The sequence below is a fragment of the Dromiciops gliroides genome, chromosome 5 (genome assembly GCF_019393635.1).
Source record: "Dromiciops gliroides isolate mDroGli1 chromosome 5, mDroGli1.pri, whole genome shotgun sequence".
In the NCBI taxonomy this organism is placed as follows: Eukaryota; Metazoa; Chordata; class Mammalia; order Microbiotheria; family Microbiotheriidae; genus Dromiciops; species Dromiciops gliroides.
In genome coordinates, this window is record NC_057865.1 from 218671205 (window position 1) to 218696284 (window position 25080).

The following is a 25080-nucleotide window of genomic DNA, read 5'->3' on the forward strand; positions in this document are numbered from 1 at the left end:
TTGTGCTCAGCTTTGTAAATTAAGTTATTATTGTAGTTTTTCTTTTGCACTTTGTCATATTGTATTGGAAGCTTTCCTTTGCTTCAAATATTTCCTGTAAAATCTTAGTTAATTCTGACAGTTTCTCTGCCATTTGTTCTTCTTTCCTACCTTGGCTTTTTGTAGTATTTCTCCCCCTTTCATCCACAAGCACTAGTGTTTGTTGATCACATTTCTAGGTGTATTAAATTTGAAGTTTCAGATGGTGATCCATGGATTCTGTCCATTTTTGTTTGTTTTTTTGCAGGGCAATAAGGGTTAAGTGACTTGCTCAGGGTCACACAGCTAGTAAGTGTCAAGTATTTGAGGCCATATTTGAACTCAGGTCTTCCTGAATCCAGGGCTGGTGCTTTATCTACTGCGCCACCTAGCTGCCCCTTGGTAGTCTTCATAGTATTTCTTCATTGCATTAATAATTTTCTTTAGTTTGTATCTTTAGCCTCACAGCTAGGGATGGCAGGCAAAGGTTCTCCTCCTTGTTTTCTTTCTAAATTTTCTGGGTTCTACAGTTTTTGGAATCCCTGTCACTCTGGTCCCTCAGTGTTGCAAATAGCCACCTTGAGATTTCAGTCTATCAATAAACATTTATTAAACACCTACTATGTGCCATGCACTGTGTTAAGTGCTGAGGATACAAAAAGAAGAAAAATGACAGTCCCTGCCCTCAAGGCACTTATAATACCACAAACAAATATATACCCAAAAAGCTATATACAGGATAATTAGGACATAATCAACAATGGGAAGACACGAGAATCTTAATTCCCTCTTTTTCATTGGACTAGACTTTATATATTTAGTTCTCTGTACCCTCATTTCTTTTCTTTTCTTTTTTTTTTTGCAGGGCAATGAGGGTTAAGCGACTTGCCCAAGGTTACACAGCTAGTAAATATCAAGTGTCTGAGGCCAGTTTTGGACTCAGGTCCTTCTGAATCCAGGCCCGGTGCTTTATCCACTGTGCCACCTAGCTGCCCCCTTAATTCCCTCTTAAGGGATTGGGGAAGGCTTCTTGTAGAGGGTAGGATTTCAGACGGGACTTAAAGGAAGCCAGGAAGATCAATAGTCTGAGCAGGGGAGGGTGAGAATTCCAGGCATGGGGGACAGCTAGAGAAACTGGCCAAGAGTTGGAGTATCTTTTTCTTTTCTTTTCTTTTTTTTTAAAGACTTTATTTTTATTTTTTGGCAGGGAGGGCAGGGCAATGAGGGTTAAATGACTTGCCCAGCGTCACACAGCTAGTAAGTGTCAAGTGTCTGAGTTCGGATTTGAACTCAGGTCCTTCTGAATCCAGGGCTGGTGCTTTATCCACTGTGCCACCTAGCAGCCCCTGGAGTATCTTTTTCATGGAAGAGCCAGGAAGCCAGTGTCACTCGATCAAAGAGTATGTGTTGGGGAGTGAGGTGTAAGAAAATTAGAAAGGTAGGAGGGGGCTAAGTTATGAAGGGCTTTGTATGTCAAACAGGGCATTCTGAAAAAACAACAAAACAAACAAACAAAAAAACCCCAGGGCATTCTGTATTTGCTCCTGAAGACTGCGTAGTGGGGAGGGGAGGTGACATGATCAGACCTGTGCTTTAGGAAAATCACGTTGGTGGCTTAATGGAGAATGGATTGGAGTGGGGAGAGACTTGAGGCAGGCAGAGCCACCAGCAGTTATTGCAGTAGTGACGAGGGCCGTACTGGGGTAGCGGCAACGTCAGAGGAGAGAAGGGGGCATAGCTGAAAGATGTTACAAAGGTGAAATCAATAAGCCTTGGCAACAACTTGGATATTGGGTGTGAGAAATAGTGAGGAATCTAGGATAACACCTAGGTCCCCAGGCCTAGAGGAAGAGACTAGGTAAATTTTGCTGGTGATGGATTTTTTTGCCCTGTTCCCCCAATAATCTTGGTTTGCAGCATGAAAGTTGAGCTTGTATTCCTAGTTGGGGTTGGTCCTGAGAACCTAATCTCTGTGTCTTGCCCACTCCCATAATTCCCATACCTGGGGTAGTTGTGCTAGGATCATGGTGGTCTCCAGCTTCTCTCCCCCGCCCCTACAACCCCAGATTGGGATGCTGCGCAGAGTTAGGCCTACCTCCTTCCTCCCCTCCCCCAAGTCTGTGGCTGCTCCACTGGGCCAGGGTCTGCCTCTTCCCAGAAGAACTATGGATCATGATGCTGAAGTAAGAATCTTGTTCTCTGTGTCCTGATTCCTCTCAAGGTTCTGGAAGGAGCCTTGGTCATGTAGCTCACTTGGTACTAGTTCACACCCATTGTACTCCTTACTCACTATGTCTCTTTCCCTTTTTTTTTTTTTGCAGGGAGGTGGGGAGTAGTAAGTAGGTGGTAGGGTGGGGATTCTCTTTAGCTTTTCTTTTTTTAAAAATTTTTTTTGGGGCGGTGAGGCAGTTGGGGTTAAGTGACTTGCCTAAGGTCACACAGCTAGTAAGTGTCAAGTGCCTGAGGCCAGATTTGAACTCAGGTCCTCCTGAATCCAGGGCTGGTGCTCTATCCACTGCACCACCTAGATGCCCCCCTCTTTAGCTTTTAAAACCCCTTCATAACCTGGCCCCTTCCTACTTTTCCAATATTCTTATCCTTTTCTCTCCTCCATGCCCTCAGCCATACTGACCTACTGGCTGATCCTCCTTGGTTCTGCCCTTTCTCCATGTCCAGAATGCCTTGTCCCCCTTTGAGCATCAGCTCCAATCCCTGCTTCTGCAAGAAGCCTTTCTTGGTCCCCTCTGTAGCTGCTGTTGCCTTCCCTTCTTGGATTACCTGTGCATGGATCTTGTATGTTCTCCGTTATTTGCATGTTGTCTGCTCTTGGAGGGAAGGGACAGTCCTTAGCATAGTGTCTGGCCCAATAAGTGCTTAATGACTGTTGGTCCCCGGCTTCATGGCACTGTTTTCTATTGGTTTTGAAGTGATTCTAAAGGGCTAGTTAGCTAGCTGGACTTGGTTAGAATTTTTCATGGTTTTTTTTTCATGTTCACAATTTTTCATTTTTCCAGAATTCTTTCTCCTTGGACATTCCATTTTCCATTCTGGGCTTAATTAAAGTAAATCAGTCTTTCTTTACACATAAAGCAAATTAAGAGAGCATGGAAAAGGGGCAGCTAGGTGGCGCAGTGGATAAAGCACCATCCCTGGATTCAAGAGGACCTGAGTTCAAATCCAACCTCAGACACTTGACACTTACTAGCTGTGTGACCCTGGGCAAGTCACATAACTCTCATTTCCCAGCCAAAAAAAAAAAGAGAGAGAGAGAGAGAGAGAGCATGGAACCTTGGAATCATTTATCTGTCAGATATATGAACAGTGGAAGAATTTACAACCAAGGAAGATATAGAGAGCAATACAAAATGTCAAATAGATAATTTTGGTTATATAAAATTAAAAATCTTTTGCACAAACAAAACAAATGTAACCAAGATTATAAGGAAAGCAGAAAACTGGGAAAGAAATGTTGAAACAAGTATCACTGACAAAAGGCTCAGTTTTCAAATATATAAAGAGCTGAGTCAAATTTATAAAAATACAAGTCATTTTCCAATTGATAAATAGCCAAAGGATATGAACAGGCAGTTTTCAGACAAAGAAATCAAAGCTATCTATAGTCATACAAAAAAATGCTCCAGGGGCAGCTAGATGGCACAGTGAATAAAGCACTGGCCTTGGATTCAGGAGGACCTGAGTTCAAATACAGCCTCAGACACTTGACACTTAACTAGCTGTGTGACCCTGGGAAAGTCACTTAACCCTCATTACAAAAAAATTCTCCAGATCACTATTTTTTTTAATTAAAATTAAAATGTGAGGCAATTGGGGTTAAGTTAACAATACAATAATCCAAGACAATCCCAAAGGACTACTGATGAAAAACATACTATCAACAGTCAAAGAAAGGAATTGATATTGATTGAACACAGACTAAAGCATTCTATTTTCACTTTATTTTATTTTTCCCCTTTTATTCAAGTCTTCTTGTATAAAATATGGTAGTTTTATATAATTGCACATGTATAACCTATATTCAGATATAGGTTATTATATATTGCTTTCTGCCTCAGGGAGAGGAGGGGAGGGAGGGAAGGAGAGATAGAATTTGGAACTTAAAACTTTAAATAAGGGGGCAGCTAGGTGGCACAGTGGATAAAGCACCAGCCCTGGATTCAGGAGGATCTGAGTTCAAATGTGGCCTCAGACACTTGACACTTACTAGATGTGTGACCCTGGGTAATTCACTTAACCCTCATTGCCCTGCAAAAACAAACACAAAACTTTAAATAAAAATGTTATTTTTATTGTTTTAAAAACAAAGTGAATCAGTTCCACAAACTCACTCTCTCCTCACCTCCAAGTGGGAAGCTTCCATTCATTCAACATCTTCTATTGAGTCTTGGGGTTCAATAAGATCTGTACTGAGTTCCAATCTGGCCTCAGAACATTACCTGTGACTCCATGCAAGTCACTTAATCCTGCTTGCCTCAGTTCCCTCATCTGTAAAATGAGCTGGAGAAGGAAATGGCAAACCACTCCAGATTCTTTGCCAAGGAAACACCAAAAGGAGTCCCAGAGAGTTGGACACAAATGATATGAATCAACAACAACAAAAACTTCCTCTCTTACTTGTCTTCCTATTCTCCATCTTCCTCCAAAGAGATTGGGCCAGAGCATGTAGATTAATCTGAAGCTACTCAGAGAAAGCAGGGATAAGGTGGGAAGGGGCCAGAGATGGCAGGCTTTCCTTGTCACAGATTGAGCAGGAGGACAGGGAGCAACCTTTCCTTACACACATTTTCTCACTTGATCCTCACATCACCTCCATGGGGTTGGTAGTATAAGCGTTACCATGAGGAAACTAAGGCTCAGAAAACTTGGTCAAGGTCACCAAGCCTTTTCTCATTCTTTCTGGTCTCCCCAGCACTGATGTCCAGAGCTTTGTCCTGTATCTTGTGTCTTGGGTGCATTTCCCATCTCTCCATCAGATATGACAGGGAGGGATCCCGTGTGTCCTTCCCCTCCACAACCCCCAAAAGAGGTCTCTGGGGTGAGGGGTGGGGGATGGTTAGTGGAGGTGGGCATATGATGGAATTCTCTCCTAATCCCCACCCCCACCGGGAGGGCCAGGGGAGTAGAGAGGAAGGGATCCTACTTAATCTGAGACCCCTGGAGGCGATGGCCATCTGTGGGTGTGGCAGGAGCAGACTCACGGCCTGTCCCCAGCTGCCCTGACCTCCTAAATGATTAAAGGAGTAGGCCTGCTTCTAATTCAGGGGCACCGTCTCCTTTCCTCCTTCCCCTCAACCTACCTCTATCCTTCAAACAAAAGATGTCACCCCTGACTCCTAGTCTCATCCTCTGCATTTTCTCCTTGCCCCACCTTCTCCCCACCCCCATCTCATTAGGTCCAGCCTCCCCAGGTCACTATTTTTTACTTATTTCACCCATTTATACCACTATGTAAATGATATGCAAAACGAAGTCACGTTTCCTGCTTCTGGACTGGCCCGAGTGAAATCCTTTGTCTGTCCAATCCAGCAGGTTGGAAGAATAATCGGGGTCTCTACCATAAATCCTGGGCTGTCAGTGTTAATGGCTCCTGACTAATTGCCTGAGACTTTGGATCCAGAGCTGTGGCTGGCCATTAAAATTCAATCAGGCGGAGCACTGAGCTATTAAATATTCATTGGTTGAGCTTCTTCACATAGGGCTGGGGTACAGTTCTGGCCACTCCATCATCCTGTCCCCCATGCTGGGTCTCTCCCTCCCCTGCTCCTCTCCAGCCCTTCTCCCTCCCCTCCTTGGCCAAATGACTGATATCTACCCAGCAGCGCCTGCTGTTTCAGCTCATCCCCCTCTGCTCCTCACCCTCCCCTTGCATCCTGGTTTGGCTATGTTTACCCCAACCAGAAAGGACCCGGGATTCTTTTTTGCGAATCCTCAATAAAATGGCACCTGCTGTTCTTGACATCGTCATAGATGGTGACTGTTAGTGTTGCCACTTTTTGAAGAGAAATGACTACTGCCCAGAGAACAGGGGTCCTAGACCAGCAGCTCCATCACACATCGAGCAGGAGGACCGGAAACAACAACCTCCCCTCACACAGTTACTCTCTCATTTGATCCTCATATCCCCTCTGTGGGGTTGGGAGTGTGTCAGCACCCCCATTTTACAGATGAGGAAACTGAGGTTCAGAAGACTTGGTCAAAGTCACATAGCTAGTAAGAGGCAGAGCAAGCCTTTCCCCCATACCTTCTGGTCTCCCCAGAACTGACGTCCAGACCTTTGTCCTGCCACCCTCAGCTCTGTTCCTGTATATCTTGTGTTTTGGGTGTGTTTCATATCTTTCCAGTAGATATGACAGGGATTCTGTGTGTCCTTCCTTCTCTCTCTCTCTCTCTTTTTTTTTTTTAGGTCAGGCAACTGGGGTTAAGTGACTTGCCCAGGGTCACACAGCTAGTAAGTGTTAAGTGTCTGAGGTCGGATTTGAACTCAGGTACTCCTGACTCCAGGGCCGGTGCTTATCCACTGCGCCACCTAGCTGCCCCTCTTCCTTCTCTTTTTGAGTGCTTCCCCTCTCCCAATCCCCAAGAGAGGTCTTTTGGGTGAGTGAGTTGAGGTGAACGTATGATGGAATTCTCTTTCAATCCCCTGAGATAGCTCAGGGAACTGAACTCAGAAACAAGGAGATCTGGGTTTAGGCCGGGCTGTGTTTGGCATTATTAGTTGTGTGACCATGGTCAGGTTGCTCTGAACCTGTTTTCTCATCTGGAAGATGGGGCTGCATTATTTTCCTCATGGGGCTTTTGTAAGCAAAGTACCCTGTAAGGCTTGAGGGAGCTGCAGACACATGAACTATTACTGCTATGGATCTCTTTCAGATTCTAGTTACACTGTGAAATGAGAACTAAAACTTTTCTCTTGCTTCTCCATGGAGGTTGAGAAAATGAATGAAAAATCCTAGAGGAATCTCAAACCCAGGGGTCCCTAAAACTGACTCTGGGAAGGTTTGCAGATAGTGGAAGTTGAGGGAGCTTAGAAAGGAGGCTCATTTTGGAGAAAGAGGTAAGGGCATCTGCAGTCAGGGAAGACCTGGGACATTGGGGGGTGGGGTGGAGGTGGGGGGCTACAGATAGATGGTATCTGAAGGGATAGGTAGCTTCCTAATTATAGCCTAGTCAAAGCTGCCCCAGGTCCCATTTCCTCCTTCCCCTGCTACCACTCGTCCCAATCCAACAGATCTAAAAATTCTTTTAATCGAGCGGCACAGTGGATAGAGTATCAAACTTAGTATCAGAAAGATGGGTTCAAACTAAGGAAGAATCATTTATGGTCTCTGAGCCTCAGTTTCCTTCTTGTAGAACACACTACAGAGAATTATTGTGAGGCTTGCATGAGATAGTCTAGGAAAGGTACTTTGGAAACTTTAAGGCATCATGTAAATTATATTTATTTATTCTTTAAGCATTTCCTGTGTGCGGAGCACTGTGCTAGGCATCTGGTGTATGTCTACAAGGCCAAGTGGTGATTCTGAAAAATGGACTTAGGGAGAGTGGGAGCTCCTGTGATTACTAAATATGATGCTTCTCAGAGGAGATGATCGCCAACAAAAGGATGAGCTCAGTCTTTGGCCTGGCTTGCCAGTTGACGTGGACCTTAAAGGAGTCGTTCAGACAGTGCAGAGACAAGGTAAAATTGTGATGCCAATTCAATGGATTCAGAAATTATCTCATGTTTTGGTAATTCTCGTGGAAGAATTCTAAGTTGCTGCTTCAGGCTGAAGTCTTTGTGAGTCTTTTGTGTTTAAGCTTTTCTTTTGTGTGAAGGAATGAATAATTGTACACTGAGCAGCTTTCTGCTTTCCATTTTGGGGACACTCTGGACATGAGCCTTATTTAAGCTTTAAGTGATTTTCCCTGGGGCTTTAGGTTTGGACTTTAAAGGGCTGTAATAAAGGGGGAAAGTTCTTGATCTTTAGGGGCCAGGTTCCCCCCAGAACTAAAGCCAGTCCACATACATGAGTTGAGAGTTAGGGATCCCTTTAGAGGGAGAGGGAAAGCATCCCAGATCCTTTAGGCCCAGCAACAGTTCAGTGTTGTTACATAAATAAACAAAAGAAAGGGAAAAAATCAATAATTTAAGTAAACCTGCAGACTAGGGACATGGTAGGCAGATGGTAGTATGGTGAGGGTGGAGAGCCTGAGGGAAGGGAATATCATCAAAGTAAAACTGTCAGGGGCAAAGTATTGACTTAAAAGAAGGGGATAATTTTGTTTGTTTGTTTGGTGTGTTTTTTTGGTGAGGCAGTTGGGGTTAAGTGACTTGCCCAGGGTCACCCAGCTAGTAAGTGTCAAGTGTCTGAGGCCGGATTTGAATTCAGGTCCTCCTGAATCCAGGGCCGGTGCTCTATCCACTTTGCCACCTAGCTGCTCCATAATTTTTTTTTTAAATGAGAATAGAAGTCTACCATTCATAACTTTAAAGGTGAATGGATTGGGGCAGCTAGGTGGCGCAGTGGATAGAGCACCGGCCCTGGAGTCAGGAGTACCTGAGTTCAAATCCGGCCTCAGACACTTAACACTTACTAGCTGTGTGACCCTGGGCAAGTCACTTAACCCCAATTGCCTCACTTAAAAAAAAAAAAGGTGAATGGATTAAGCAATTGGATAAAAATGGGAGTGGCAGAATGAATATGAAAACAAAACAAATTATTATATATGAATTAGTGGGATATTGTTGTGCTGTAGGAAAAGAGAAAGGTGATAGATTCAGAAAAATCTGGGAGTATTTGTAATAACTGATACAGAGTGACGTAAACAGAACCAAGAGAATAATTTATGTCACTATAACACCAGAAAAGAATGCCACTGTCAGAGACTTAAGAAGTCTGATCAAAAAACGAACACTCATGACTCCAGAAGATGAATACTTGGCAGAGAAGTGATGGAGAGAGAAAAAGAACAGTTATACATTTTTTTTTCCAGCCAATATGTGGATTTACTTTGCTTGACTAAACTCATTTGTTTCCAGGGAGGGTGGGATTTTTTGTTAGATAAGGGAGGAGACCTTTAGAGGGAAATGGATAGGGCAATCAAACAACAAAAAAAATTTAAGCACCTAATATGTGAAAGGCACTGTCAGAAGTGGACAAAGGTAGGGCAGTATTAATACTAAACTTACGACAATTTTTTAAAAATCCAAGCTATATGTAGTAGATTACTGATTTTACATATAACTCTTTTGTTTTTGTTTCTGGAAATGTGTTTGTTGGAGTTTGTTAAGTTCATAGAAAAAAAAGGAAAGAAAGAAAGAGAGAGAGAGAAAGGAAGGAAGGAAGGAAGGAAGGAAAAGAAAGAGAAAGAAAGAAAGAAAGAAAAAGAAAGAAAGAAAGGTTTTAAAAGTTAAAGCATGGGGCAGCTAGGTGGCACAATGGATAAAGTACCGGCCCTGGATTCAGGAAGACCTGAGTTCAAATGTGGTCTCAGACACTTGACTCTTACTAGCTATGTGACCTTGGGCAAGTCACTTAACCCTTATTGCCCAGCAAAAAACCAAAAACAAAACAACAAAATAAGTTAAAGAACACACTGATAATGAAAGAAATTAAGAATGACATAAATAATTGAAGAGATTTTCAGCACTCATGGATGGGGCATGCCAATATAATAAAAATTAAAATAGCACCTTAAATTAAAGGTTTAGTGTTATACCCCTCAGATTTCAAGGCGATTATTTATAGAAATGGACAAAATAAAACAAAATTCCTTTGGAGAAAAAAATTATTTATTAACTCAGAGTCCATAAACTTAAAAAAAGTTTTGATAACTGTATTTCAACAGTTTCCTTTGTAATATTATATATTTTATTTTATGAATTTGCAAAACAATATTTTGAAAAAAGGTCCATAGGTTTCACCAGACTACCAAAGAGGTCCATGGCATAAAAATGTTAAGATTCCATTATCTAGACTATAAAGGAAAACAATAAATTAAAGCAAGAAAGAATGAGGAATAATACCTCCAGATCCCAAATCAAATTGTAAAACAATAACAACAAAACAATTTGGTACTGGCTAAAAGAAATTATCAAATTAGATGGGTGAAACAGACTAGAAAAAAAGAATCAGAAAAAAAGTACTCAATAACCCAGTGCCCACTAAAGCCCAAAATAGAAAATATCTATGGAAGAATTCATATCTGATATAAATTGCTAGGAGCAGTCTAGCAGAAATTAGGTTTAGACCAACTTCTTACACCGTAGACCACAGTAAACTCAAAATGGACAAGTAATTTAAAAATTAAAAGTTATATCTCTAAAAAAGAAACTCAAATCAGGTACCTTTCACAACTATGACTAGGAAGTGAATTCTCAACCGTATATGGGATAGAGGTTATCACAAAAAATTAAAAGAAATAATTTCTATTACATGTAATTGAAAAGCTTTTGCATTAACAAAATTAATACAAAATCAACACAACTAGGATATTGTGAGGGAAAAATTCATCCTCTTCTCAATAATTCTCAGGAACTCAGCAGCGAGGTGGCAATGGCTTTATTTTCTTCTCATGAGAAGGAGGCACCCTAGTGTGCAGCTAGTGGGTGCCCAGAAAGGGGGCTCGCAGGCCCTGTTTTATACCCTAGTCCCTAACGTGAATGGACCTTCCCCTTTTTCATCACTGGTCGGGGTTACAATCTACACGGAAAAACTAGCTAATCGGGAACGCAGTATTCCCACCCCTCTTCCTTGTATGGGCATAACTCAGGAGTGGACCTTATACTTCCTTATATGGACAGAACTCTGGAGAGGACCTAATTGAGACCAGGGCTCCTTGAACCATGTGACCTTGCTAACCTGAGGGGGAGGAGGGGATCTGAGACCTTTGTCCTACAAACAGGTCAGGGGAGTATGACTGACTGTTATATCCACATTGAGAGGAGACAACTATTTTTTTTTTTTGCAGGGCAATGGGGGTTAAGTGACTTGCCCAGGGTCACACAACTAGTACGTGTCAAGTGTGCAAGGTCTGATTTGAACTCAGGTCCTCCTGAATCCAGGGCTGGTGCTTTATCCATTGTGCCACCTAGCTGCCCCCCCCATCAACTATTTCTGATAAAGATCTGTTATTCAAGGCAACTAACAAATGAATGTCGAATGAAAAAGCATTTATTAAATGATTACTAAGTGACTTGTACCAGGTACCTTGGCAAGTACTAGCAAATCAAAACAGTCCCTTTCTCTTACATTCTTTTTTTTTGGTGGGGCGATGATGGTTAAGTGACTTGCCCAGGGTCACACAGCTAGTAAGTGTCAAGTGTCTGAGGCCGGATTTGAACTCAGTTCCTCCTGAATCCAGGGCCAGTGCTTTATCCACTGAGCCACCTACCTGCCCCCCTTTACATTCTAATGGGGGGCATCAATACATATAGGATATTGGTGTCCAGGGAAGAGCAAATTGGTTTGGAAGTCACAGAGATGGTGAGTGGAGTCATAGGACAATTGATTGATATGTTTTTTTCTAGGAATGGTTAGTGTTGAGTTAATTAACGTTCCCAAAGTAAAAGGTAGAAATGAGGGGAGAGAAGGGTATGGAAGGAAGTTGGTCAGAGTGTAACACGGTGGATCTGGGGCTAATATATGGTGAACTCTCTCATCAACCAGAAAAGCATAGCTCCTGAAATATTTGAGCAAAAGCCATTTCCCAATAGATAAGGGGTCAAAAGATGTAAATAAAATAGGTCTCAGAATCACAAGCTATTAACAACCATGTGAAAGAATGCTCCAAATTGCTAATAATAAGAGAAACGGAGATCATAACAACTCTGAGGTTTCACCTTTAAAAAGTTTGGAAAGTTTGTGAGAGGATAGGCATGCTAATGCACGGTTGCTGGAACTGAATTGGTGCAACCATTCTGGAAAGCAATTTGGAATGATGTGGAGAACATGACCACAATGTCCATATTCTCTGACCCAGAGATCAAAATATGTCACAGGGTGAGGGGGGTGGTCTCTTTAAAGAGTTACACCCTTTGGGGCAGCTAGGTGGTGCAGTGGATAAAGCACCAGCCCTGGATTCAGGAAGACCTGAGTTCAAATCTGTCCTCAGACACTTGACACTTACTAGCTGTGTGATCCTGGGCAAGTCACTTAACTCCCATTGCCCCACAAAAAAACAAAAACAAAAAAAAGAGTTACACCCTCTCACACACAAATCCAATTAGAATAAAACTGTCTTTTATTTAGACACTAGAAAAAGGGACCAAGAGAGAAGTCAAGGATTTCTCTTGAGGGGACATAGTTCAGAGCATGATTCTCTGAGATACCTATCTCCCCAAACAGAAGAAAGGCAAAAACTTTTATGGAAGATGGATGGTGGATGGATGGATGGATGGGGTGACCACCTAACTATGAAAAGTTCCCTTTGGGTGTAGGGAATGATTGAATGGGGTGGTGGTCTTGACTTCTGGAGCTTTCTCTGTCCCTTGGTACCTATTGGACAGCAGCTATGCCTAATAGACTTATCTCCCTTACTTCTCAATGTGTGTTCGTCCTTTAGCTAGTAGTCCAGTTTAAACTTTAATAATCCCAAATTCCTTGATATGTCCCAACCCCATATCACCACTGTTATGCACATACCTCAATTAGGGTATTAAAAATAATAAAAATAGGTCCCATCTACATCCAAATATTTGTAGCAGCACTTTTTGTAGAAGCCAAAAAAAAAAATCCACCTGGAAATAACTCAGAGAACCATTGATTGAAGAATCAATAAGCAAGGTGTGGCAAATGAATGAAATGGAAAATTCCTATTCTGTAAGAAGAATGGGGAAACATTTGAAATGATACTGAGTAAAGTTAGAAGAATCAGGAGAACAAGATATACATTGACTACCACAAAATAAATAGTAAGAACACCAGCAAAACAATCAAAAGCGAATGCTGTGAAATTATTATGACTAAAGTTGGCCCCAAAGAATAAATATGAGTTGCCTCCTTCCTCCTCCTCACCCCCACCTCCCTTGCCCCAGTTCTTCCCAGTGCTGGATGACTATGGGTGTGGGACACTGCATATAAGGTTAGACTTTTTTAATGTGTCCATTAATTTTACTGAAGTGATTTTCCCCATTTTCTCCAATTCTTTGTTATAAGGGATGACTCTCTGGGAGGAGAAAGGACATGATGGAAAATGTAAAAACAAAAGATGATAGGGGCAGCTAGGTGGTGCAGTAGATAAAACACCTGCCCTGGATTCAGGAGTACCTGAGTTCAAATCTGGCCTCAGACACTTGACACTAGCTGTGTGACCCTGGGCAAGTCACTTAACCCCCATTGCCCCGCAAAAAAAAAAACAAAACAAAACTGGCCTTAGACACTAGACACTTACTAGCTGTGTGACCCTAAGAAGTCAACCCTCATTGCCCTGAAAGCCTGCCCCCAAAGATGATAAACATTTATGTCTTTTTTAAAGTAACTGTATTTATGAGTGTGCATGTGCATGTAGTGGTCTTTTAAAAATATTGCATTTATTTATTTATTTATTTATTTATTTATCTGCCCATTCATTCTTTCATTTATATATTCATTGATTCATTCATTTTTATCTATTTATCCATTCATTCATTCAATCAATCATTTATTTATCTATGTATCTATTTATTTATTTGCTTCCTTCCTTCCTTATTCTTCTTCTCTTCCTTACTCAAAAAGCCATCTCTTTCTAACAAAGACTCAAAAAAAAAAAAGTGGGGAACAAAGCAGTTCGGCAAAGCTAACTAACATAGCCCTAGAGTCTGATTGTATATGCAATATGCCACACTTCTGTAAGGAAAAGTGGGAGGTTCATTTTCTTAACTCTCCTCCAGGGCCAAGCTTGGCTATTATAATTACACAGTATAAAATTGGTGGGGTTTTGTTCTTTCTATTACATGGTTGTCATTGTACATGTTTTCCTTGTTCTGTCTTCTTTATATTCATTGTTTCTTTCTGTGCAATAATATTTCATTACATTCGTGTACCCCATTCTCTGGCTGATGGGAAGCTATTTTATTTCCTGTTCCTTGCAACCACTGAAAGTGTTGCTATGGTTATCTTGGTGTATACGAGACCTTTCTTTTGCCTTGGACTTCCTACCAAGGCAAGGATGACTCTATGTAACTAACAAGAGGCTCTCTGGATCAAAGAGCGTGTTACCTTTTTTTTTTAAAGCATTAATTGTTTTTCAGAATGGTTAGACAAATTCATGACTATATGAACAGTGGATTAGTGTGCCTTTCTTCCTCAATGCCATCTGATATTGAGCACTTTTACCTTTTGCAATCTTTGCCAGTTTGCTGGCAAGATGAAACTCAGAAGTAACTTTCAGAAGGTCATAGGATTCAGTTAGAAGGGACCTTGAGATGTCACCACATCCAATCCCCACATTTTTAAGATGAGGAAACTGAGGCCCAGGGAGGGTACCCGACTTGTCCAAGGTTATACAGCCAACAGGTGGCAGAGCTGGGATCCAAATCTAGGTTGTCAAATCCAATACTCTTCCCACAATATTAAGACTCCTTTCCCCCATGCTACCAGCCCTTTCATCTCCAAAGTCTATGAACTCCAGAGGGAGGAGGTGAAGTGCTCCTAATAACTGGTTACCCCAAGAGGGTGAGGTAATTACTCCTATTCACTCCTAAAGGTCTAAGTCTATTGATTAGGAGAGCTCATCAGGTGCCTTGGGTGGGAGGAGGGGAAAGGGAGAGAAACAGTCTCTGACAGGCTTCTCATTCATCCAAAGGAGGACGAAAAGACGAAGTTCTGCACCCTGAATACTACACAGCACACATTTTCAGCATTACCCTAGAGCAGCCCCTCAGATGAAGCAGTTGAGAACTCTGGGGTTGACAGGTGGTGTCCATGATGCCCACTCTGCACCCCCAAAGAATATGACATATTTAAGCTGTCAAGGGCTGGATCCCCAGCAAGGTGGTGGGGAAGTCATCAAGGAGGGTTTGATAAAGGGAAGGGGCTGAGTTTGAGTGACCTGGGGCTAAGTTGAGAGGGATGCTAGAGGAAAGAACAGGATGACCAGGGGATACAAGGCATTTGCTGAAATGGCCGAGGGTGAATCTTTCATCTTTCTATGACAACAACGCAACTACTGGTTCCATTTCATGATGAAAGAGGATTTAGTCCCTTGTGTTCATAGCTTTCTACATCTGTCCACATGTGTCCAAGGCATATCATGTCTCCACCACTGCCACTGTTATTCTTTTCTCTTCTTGCAGTGTCTTTGTGATTTTCTCCTTCAGCGGAACATATCTTCTTGGCAAACCACTGCCCTGGAGTCCCCGGATCTGCTCTCTGTTGGGTACAGATCTTTCACTGGGTAAGTTGCTCTGCTGTAAGATGCTATTACTGATTTGGAGGGTGGAAGTGTGAAGACAAATCTGGAAAAGGTGCAAGGGAGCACCTAAGAGCAATCCATTCCCTCTCATGGGCTGGGGTCCCAGAAATAATTTCCTACTGAAAGTGTTCATCCTGTCTCATTTGAATCCAGAGCCAGCTAAGCTAGTTTTTTGAAAAACCAACAGGGACATAGTTGATCTTTCAAATGACCAGTGCAAATTGCCCTATAATTCCATCAAAGCTGAACTGAGGAACTTCTTCACATCCTCTAAAGTAGCCAAGAAGTGGAAACATGTATCTACATTTCCTTTGTGCTTCCTTTGCAATAATAGTGGTAGCTAACATTTATATAATGAGTAGCTAACATTTATATAATGAGTGTAACCCAGGTTTCAATCCTGGAGCATTTGCATAAAATTCTCATCATTGATGGAGAGAACAAGTGACTCAACATTACTTGTGGGAAGGGTAGAGTTGGCTTCAGTTGCTTTGGAGAGGAAATTCTTCTTCATTCCTGTTTTGAGAGAGGACACATATGGTTCCAGGCTCTCTTCAGGGAGATACTCAGAGAAAGAACAGACTGGAAGGCAAATATGTAAGGGGAAGCCAACTCTTCAACATGCCCCAGATTTCCAGCTTGCCTCCCTAAGGACTGTGGGGAATTTCTTCTTGGTTGGTTGAAATAAGATAGCTTGCTCCCACGAGGAGAGCTCATTCACTGTGTCTTTTCTGGTATGTTCTAATCTATATAACGTCTCCGATTTCTGTTTGTTCTCTTCTGGGATAAATGAGTTTTACGTGCTCTTCACTCTGATATTCTTTTGTATAACTAGCACAGGGTAGGAAGGAGTCACGTTAGCATATGTCAGCTGTGGGTACTCTTTCCTCTTTAATGGATAGTGAGCGGGGAAAACAGCTCGAACTTAAAAACATCTTTTCCCCAGACCAACAATATTTAGCAGGAAGATACTTTTCATTCTAGTCCAGTACCCTCTGACTCTGGGAGGGGAAGAGTGTGACTCTCCTCAGAGTAAGAGAGGGGACTCCATGGGCTTTCTCCTATTCCCCTTCAGACAAGAAACAAACCCTTCTTTGGAGAAGGCTGGACAAAAGTCCACAGATATGTATTCATGCCTCTCCCTGAGCTGCACTTTGACAACCTACATGGACAGCATATACACCTTACATTTATACAGTGCTTTAAGGTTGACATCTGGGGCCCAGTTTTGGTGCATGCTCAGACAACCAAAGATGAAGAAACTCATGAAAGATGAAGGGAGGATTGGGGAGGGGGCTGCTTCTGGGAAAAGTCATCCTGCATTACTGTACTGTGTAGGTGGGACCACAACAGGTGAGAACAGGCTCTTTCCTATTGGCTGGGTAGTTGGAATGGGTTGTATCGTTAAAACTGTCAAATTGAGTCAGTATCTCTCTCTCTTTTTTAGGATTTAAAAAAAATTATTATTATTTTGTGGGGCAATAAGGGTTAAGGGTCACATAGCTAGTAAGTATCAAGTGTTTGAGGCTGGATTTGAACTCAGGTCCTCCTGAATCCAGGGCCCATGCTTTATCCACTGTGCCACCTAGCTGTCCCCAGTATTTCTCTTTCTAATTGCATTCCCTAGAAAAGGTGCATCATGAAATAAGATGGGGGATTATTCTCCCCACTCCCACTTTAGGCCCTGTGGACGTGAGAATCCAGCTGGAGGTTTTGGTCTGTTACACTGGTCATTTTCAGTTCTAAGGTAGGGGTGGGGTAGGTCCCCCTTCTCCAATCAAGATCTTGAGCCATGGTGATTTTGAAGCCCAGGATTCCAGGCCAGGCATTATTGCCACCCCAGCAGAGAAGCCAGGATGCTAGGACTTAAGGGATGGGGAAAAAAACCCGTGCCCTTTGGACTTTGAACTTGTTGGGACCGGGAATTGAACTAAATTGTCGATCTATTCCCCATCCCTTCTGCAGAGACTGAGGTGGTAAAAGTGGAGGATTATATCTTCCAGGTGCTGGGACTGGTGGTGGTGGAGAGATGTTTGCATATTTGTTCTTGCTGTACCTTTGAAGTAAATATTCCTTTGTAAAAGCTAATCCAACTGTTAAGTGATTAAATGAAATTGTGGTACTTAGGGATCTTTCAAAATTTAGAAATACAATTAAGGGGGCCTTGAGCCAATGGAGGAGGAGGAGGAATAAAATGTAATATACCTAGCCTTCAGGCTGGGGGGGCCAGGTAGGTTACTATACCATTAAATAAATTATATATATATATATGTGTATATATATATTGTGTATAAAATTAAATATAAATATCTGTAACAGATATGTAAAAATATAAATATATAAATATTACACACATATAGAGAGTGTGTGTGAGAGAGATTGATTTAGGGTTCATATATATTCTAATTTATTATATATTTTAAAGGAATAGCAAGTTGTACATAGTAGATTTGCAGTTTTCTGTGCAATCACTTTTTAATTATTCTGTCATACATAGAAATGCCTGTTTAATTTCATAAATTAAATTTGATACCAAAAACACTGGTCTAGTGCAACCCACACATTTTTAAAGATGTTGACACTGATAATAATAATTCACATTTCTTTTTTAAATTTTAAAAAAATCTATCTATTTATTTATTTATGTTTTCAACATTTGTTTAGATAAGATTTCCAATTTCAAATTTTTCTCCCTTCCTCCCCCCCTCCCCTAGACAGCAGGTAATCTGATATAAGTTTTATATATATATATTATATATATATAATAACATTAAACATATTTCTGCATTAGTCATGTTATACAAGAAGAATCAGAGCAAAAAGGAAAAACCTCAAAAAAGAAAAACAACAGCACCCAAAACAAAAGAAATAGTATGGTCCAATCATCGTCCATATTCCACAGTTCCTTTTTTGTTTATTGGGTTGTTGTTTTTTTTTGATTTGGAGAGCCTTTTCCATCATGAGTCCTTTGGAACTTTCTTGTACCATTGGATTGGTGAGAAGAATCTAGTCTATCACAGTTGATCAACATACAATGTTGATGATACTGTGCAAAATGTTGTACTGGTTCTGCTCATCTCACTCATCATCAGCCCATGCAAGTCCCTCCAGGTTTCTCTGAACTCCTCCTGCTGATAGTTTCTTACAGCACAATAGTATTCCATTACATTCATATACCACAACTTGTCCAGCCATTCCCCAATTGATGGGCATTCCCTCAACTTCCAATTCCTTGCCACCACAAAAAGAGCAGCTATAAATATTTTTGTACATGTGGGTCCTTTTCCCTTTTCCATGATCTCTTTGGGAAAAAGACCCAAAAGTGGCATTGCTGGGTCAAAAGGTATGCACAGCTTGGGGGGCGGCTAGGTGGCGCAGTGGATAGAGCACTGACCTTGGATTCAGGAGGACCTGAGTTCAAATCTAGTCTCAGACACTTGACACTTACTAGCTGTGTGATCCTGGGCAAGTCACTTAACCTTCATTGCCCTGCAAACCCCCCCCCCCAAAAAAAAAAGGTATGCACAGCTTTATAGCCCTTTGGGCATAATTCCAAATTGTTCTCCAGAATGGTTGGATCAGTTCACAGCTCCACCAACAATGCATTAGTGTTCCAATTTTTCCACAGCTTCTCCAACATTTATTATTTTCCTTTTTTGTCATTTTAGCCAATCTGATAGGTGTCAGGTGGTACCTCAGAGTTGTTTTAATTTGCATATCAATATCTAAATCAATAGTGATTTAGAGCATTTTTTTCATATAGGGATAGATAGCTTTGATTTCTTCATCAGAAAACTGCCTGTTCATATCCTTTGACCATTTCTCAATTGGGGAATGACTTGGATTCTTATAAATTTGATTTAGTTAGAACTCTATGAACACAATTACAAAACACTTTCCACAGAAATCAAATCAGATCTAAATAATTGGAAAGATATCAATTGCTCATGGATAGGCAGAGCTAATATAATAAAAATGACAATCCTACCTAAATTAATTTACTTCTTCAGTGCCATACCAATCAGACTACCTGAAAATTATTTTATAGAGCTAGAAAAAATAATTTTAAAATTCATCTGGAAAAACAAAAAGTCAAGAATATTGAGGGAAATAATGAAAAAAATGCACAGGAAGGTGGGTTAGCTGTACCAAATCTGGAGCTTTACTATACAGTGGCAGTCATCGAAACTATCTGGTACTGGCTAAAAAATAGAGTGGAGGATCAATGGAATAAGCTAGGCACAGGAGACACAGTAGTAAATGACATTAGTAATGTACTATTTGATAAACCCAAAGACTCCAGCTTCTGGGATAGGAATTCAGTATTTGACAAAACCTGCTGGGAAAACTGGAAGAGAGTATGGCAGAAATTTGGCATAGACCTATACTCTTACACCTTATACAAAAATAAGGTCAAAATGGGTACATGATTTAGACATAAGAGGTGATACCATAGGTAAATTAGGAGAAGAAGGAATAGTTTACCTTTCAGATCTTTGGAAAGGATAACAGTTTATGGCCAAACAAGAGATAGAGAATATTATGAAATGCAAAATGGATGATTTTGATTACATTAAATTAAAAAGTTTTTGTACAAACAGAAGAAATGCATCCAAAATTAGAAGGGAGGCAGAAAGCTGGGAAACAATTTTTATGGCCAGTACTTCTGATAAAGGCCTCATTTCTAAAATAATTCACATTTCTATCTTTTTTTTTCAGTTTTACAAAGTGTCTTCCCCACAACAACTCTGGAGACAGAGCAAGCAGCATTATCTTCACTTTGGTGTGTTTTTTTTTTTTTTTGTCAGTCGACAGCATTTATTTATTATTATTATTATTTGCTGGGCACACAGCTAGTAAGTGTCAAGTGTCTGAGGCCGGATTTGAACTCAGGTACTCCTGAATTCAGGGCTGGTGCTTTATCCACTGCACCACCTAGCTGCCCCCTGTCTTCACTTTGTAGAAGAAGAAACTGATGTCCAGAGAAGCTCACCAGCAATTCAAAGCCAGTAAAGGGCAGGACAGTGAATAATCCAGTTTGGAGAGAGTAGAGCTACAGAATATCAAAGAGGTTGTTGGCTGGTAATAGAAGCTACTTGCAAGCTACTGATTTGCCTTTGATAAAAGGAGATCAGGAGTATGGCGTACCCTTCAAATAAGGGTGCAGGAGATAAATGAAAGGAAAAACACATTTATTAAGTATTTACTACATGTAAAACATTGTGTTAAATACTAGGAATAGTAACAGAAAAGTAAGAAAGTGCCTGCTGGTAAGGGGCTCCCATTCTCACAGGATGAACAACACATAGGATGAATGACTCACAGGATAGCAGAGAGAAGATGAGATTTGGAGCAAGGAGACCTTGGTTTTGATCTCATCTGTACTACTTGCTCTCTGTGTGACATCAGGGTATGTGGTATGTTCAGGAGGACTAGCACCTCTGGTGTGAGGACTGCTCATCCACTTTAGTGTCCGTGTGTCACCCAGCTCTCCCCTGTGACTCCAAGAAGATGTAGCATGGGCATCAAACACAATTTGGTAAAACTGTCTTAGCAGTCACGCTAACCCAGCTTGAGGGTAACCCATTGGCCCAGAAGTCTTCTGAAGCAAGCACTATGGAGTTCAGTTGGAGACACCGAGGCCATCCACTTCATGCCTCAGCAGTTGTCCAGACTTTTGACTTGTTACTGGACTACGAAGACTGGAATAGTGAGTGAGGCTGATGAGTTGGTACAATTCTACCCCAACTCAAATCCAGTTCCTGTGCAAGTCACCACATCACCACATGATGTCCTTTGAAAATGAAGGATGAGAATACTGGCCCTGGAGTCAGGAGGACCTGAGTTCAAATCCAACCTCAGACACTTGACATTTACTAGCTGTGTGACCCATGGCAAGTCACTTAACCCTAATTGCCTCACCAAAAAGAAGAAGAAGAAGAAGAAGAAGAAGAAGAAGGAGGAGGAGGAGGAGGAGGAGGAGGAGAAGAAGAAGAAGAAGAAGATGCATGAACACCAACAAAATCAGGCAAGTCACTTTCTCTTTTGGGACATTATTTCTGTCATCTGAGGAAGTTAGGTGGCCCAGTGGATAGAGCACTGGACTTGGAATCAGGAAGACTCATATTCATGATTTCAAATCCAGCCTCAGATACTTACTAGCTGTGTGACCCTGGGTAAGTCACTTAACCCTGTTTGCTCCAGTTTCCTCATCTGTAAAACAAATTAGAGAAGGAAATGGCAAACCACTCCAGTATCTCTGCCAAGAAAACCTCAAATGGGGCCACAGAGAGTTGGACACAACTGGAAAAAAACTCGACAACAATAATAATTATTCATCTACCAAATAAACGGTTTCTAAGGTGCCTTCCATCTCTAAACCCTACTCTAAACAACTACTCTGTCCTCTCTAGTGTTCCCCTCTTCTTGTCCTGCTTCTTTTTATTTAAATAATAAACATTTTTATTGATAGTTTTGGGTTCCCATTTTTATCTCCCCTTCCCTCCCTCCTCACCCCCCTCTCTGAGGCAGTAAGCAATCAAAAATGACTTATACATGCGTGATTATGTAAAACATTACCCTATTAGTCATTTGATACCAAAAACACTTGAATATAAGAAAAAAATGAAAGAAAGTGAAAACCAGGATGCTTCAGTCTGTGTTCCATCAATATCAGTTCTTTCTTTGGAAGTGGATAGTATGTTTCATCCATAGTCCTTTGGGAATGTCTTGGATCATTGTATTGCTGAGAATAGTTGTCATTCACAGTTCTTCACCAAACAATATTGCTGTCTCTGTGCACAATGTTCTCTTGGTTCTGCTCACCTCACCTCATCAGTTCATACAAATCTTTCCAGGCCTTTCTGAAATCATTTCTTACAGCACAATAATAATCCATGACCATCATATACCACAGCTTGTTTAGCTATTCCTCAATTGATAGGCATTCCCTTGATTTCCATTTCTTAGCCCTGGTCCTGTTTCTAATCAGCTTGTGCTATAAGAGATGTGGGAGAATTCCTGGCTTTTTGATACTCCCACCACTGTGATACCCAGAGGTCCATCATTGCTACCTCTCTAAATAGAAAGGGACAGATAAAAGTTAGCCTCTCACCCTCAGCAGACCTTGGCTCTGGTTGGGGGGTGGGGTATGTCTGCCACTTATTAGGGAGTGGAGGGATTCCAGGCTGGGATGCCTCAAACATCAATATATCAGAGCTAGAGGAGCCAGAAGTCCTAGGTCACTAACAATCTGGGCTTACCCAGTGTTTGGTTCCCATTAGGAGCTACCCTGTGACTGGGTCTTGGTCTTTTTGAAGGCTGGACTAGATTTCTAAGCTGATCCCTGCCCATCCCCACCTCCCACAGCTCTCTCCAAACCCACCTGGGTATTTCCATGAGAAGGCACCCTCTCTCCCCCTCCACAGATAAGCTCTGAAATTCCTTTACAAGGGACAAGACCTTTCCTTCTATGAGGAGAGAGAGGGCTCAAAATTCCCCCTGGGAGAATTAGGATAGTGTTGTAAATTATACTTGGCTGTCAAAGACTATCAGAGCAGGTTTGGTTATAGGGGAAGGGTGTTTCTAAGAAAGATGGGCAGAAAATAGAGAGTGGAGACATAGAAGATGAACTTTCTCTAATGAAAGGCATCATGGTATAGATGCCTACATGAAACCTATATCAAATTGCTTACTGGCTTCAGGAGCAGGGAGAGAAGGGAGTGTGGGAGAAAAATTTGGACCTCAAAAAATATCTTTACATGTGTTTGAGAAAAATAAAAATAAATAAATAAATTTGTTTGTTTGTTTTGTTTTTGTAAGGCAATTGGGGTTAAGTGACTTGTCCAGGGTCACACAGCTAGTAAGTGTCAAGTGTCTGAGGCCGGATTTGAACTCAGATCCTCCTGACTACAGGGTTGGTGCTCTATCCACTACGTCACCTAGCTGCCTCATAAATAAATAATTTTTTAAAAGATGTCTAGATGAGGAAAAGGACTAAATTAAGAGTCTAGTCCTGGCTCCCTGGAATTTTGGTCATGGTTAACTCTCTCTTGCTTCTCTGTAACTCAGTTTCCTCAAACTAGAATAAAAAGAATGGGGTAAGGGGAGTATACACACACACATGTATATTCCCCAAGTTGGATACCATAGAAAAGAAAGAATAGAAATTGAGATACTCAAAAGTTCAGAGTAAACAAAATCTAAGATAGGGTCCAATAGTAGAACCCCTTGGCCTCAAATGTCTATATACAAATGCCCAAAGTTTAGGCAACAAGGAAGGACTAGAGGTCTTTCAATGCAAGGAGGCAAATTGGACCTCAGGTATCACTGAGACTTTAATGGGATGAAATCTATGGTTGGGCCAAAGCTCCAGATGGTTATATCATGGGTACCAGGCTATTCATAGAGTATAGATACTCTATCCTTGATCTTTCCAGGCCAGGCAGTGTACATCTCTCCTTCAGGATTCTAAGGTACCCCAAGGCATTGGGGCATCTCTATTGCAGTTGCTTCAAATGCCTGCCAGTCATCTCATTCCCATTTATTAAAAACCAGTGACTAGAACCCTGATTCCATTTATTTGTTTGTTTATGTTGGGCAAGGCAATCAGGGTTAAGTGACTTGCCCAGGGTCACCCAGCTAGTAAGTGTCAGTGACTGAGATCAGATTTGAACTCAGGTTCTCCATACTTCAGGGCCGTGGGTCTATTCACTGCATCACCTAGCTGCCCCACCCCAATTTCATTTAATCACTTAACATTAATTAGTTTTTTAAAAAGATATTTCCCTAAAATATAAAGCAAGGCAATATAAAAACATTTCCCCCAATAACTCTGGGGCACACTTTCCCTTACATCATCTTAGTCTTCTAGAGAAGTAAGCTCAAAACTTAGCTTAGTTCTTACACCAAGTTCACTTTCAAAGTTGTTATCACTACTAGGGAAGCTAGGTGGCACAGTGGATAGAGCACTGGCCCTGGAATCAGGAGTACGTGAGTTCAAATCCGGCCTCAGACACTTAACACTTACTAGCTGTGTGACCCTGGGCAAGTCACTTAACCCCAATTGCCTCACTAAAAAAAAAACAAAAAAAACAAAGTTGTTATCACTACTAGACGAGTCCTTCCACTGGGTTGGGATCCCAAGTCACTCCCTTTGGGTGCTTCTTCCACCTTCAGGCATTGATGCTTGGCTAGCTGCAACACTATAATATAACATGAAATAATGTAGTGGCTCTCAGAGCACTGGGCTATTAAGATGAAATTCAATAAGGATCAATATAAAGCCTTACTTACACTAGGCACCCCCCAAAATCAACCTCGCAAGTACAAAATGGGTGCTCACCTTTAGCACTTGGTCTAAAAAAAATCTGGGGGCTTAGCAGGGCCATATGGTAGCCAAGAAAGCCAACTCAATCTTTTTTCTTTCTTTTTTTTTTGGTGAGGCAATTGGGGTTAAGTGACTTGCCCAGGGTCACACAGCTAGTACATGTTAAGTGTCTGAGGCCGGGTTTGAACTCAGGTCCTCTTGACTCCAGGGCTGGTGCTTTATCCGCTGCACCACCTAGCTGCCCCCTAACTCAATCTTAGGCATTGAAATTGAATCAGAGGGGGCAGCTAGGTGGCGCAGTGGATAGAGCACCAGCCCTGGAGTCAAGAGGACCTGAGTTCAAA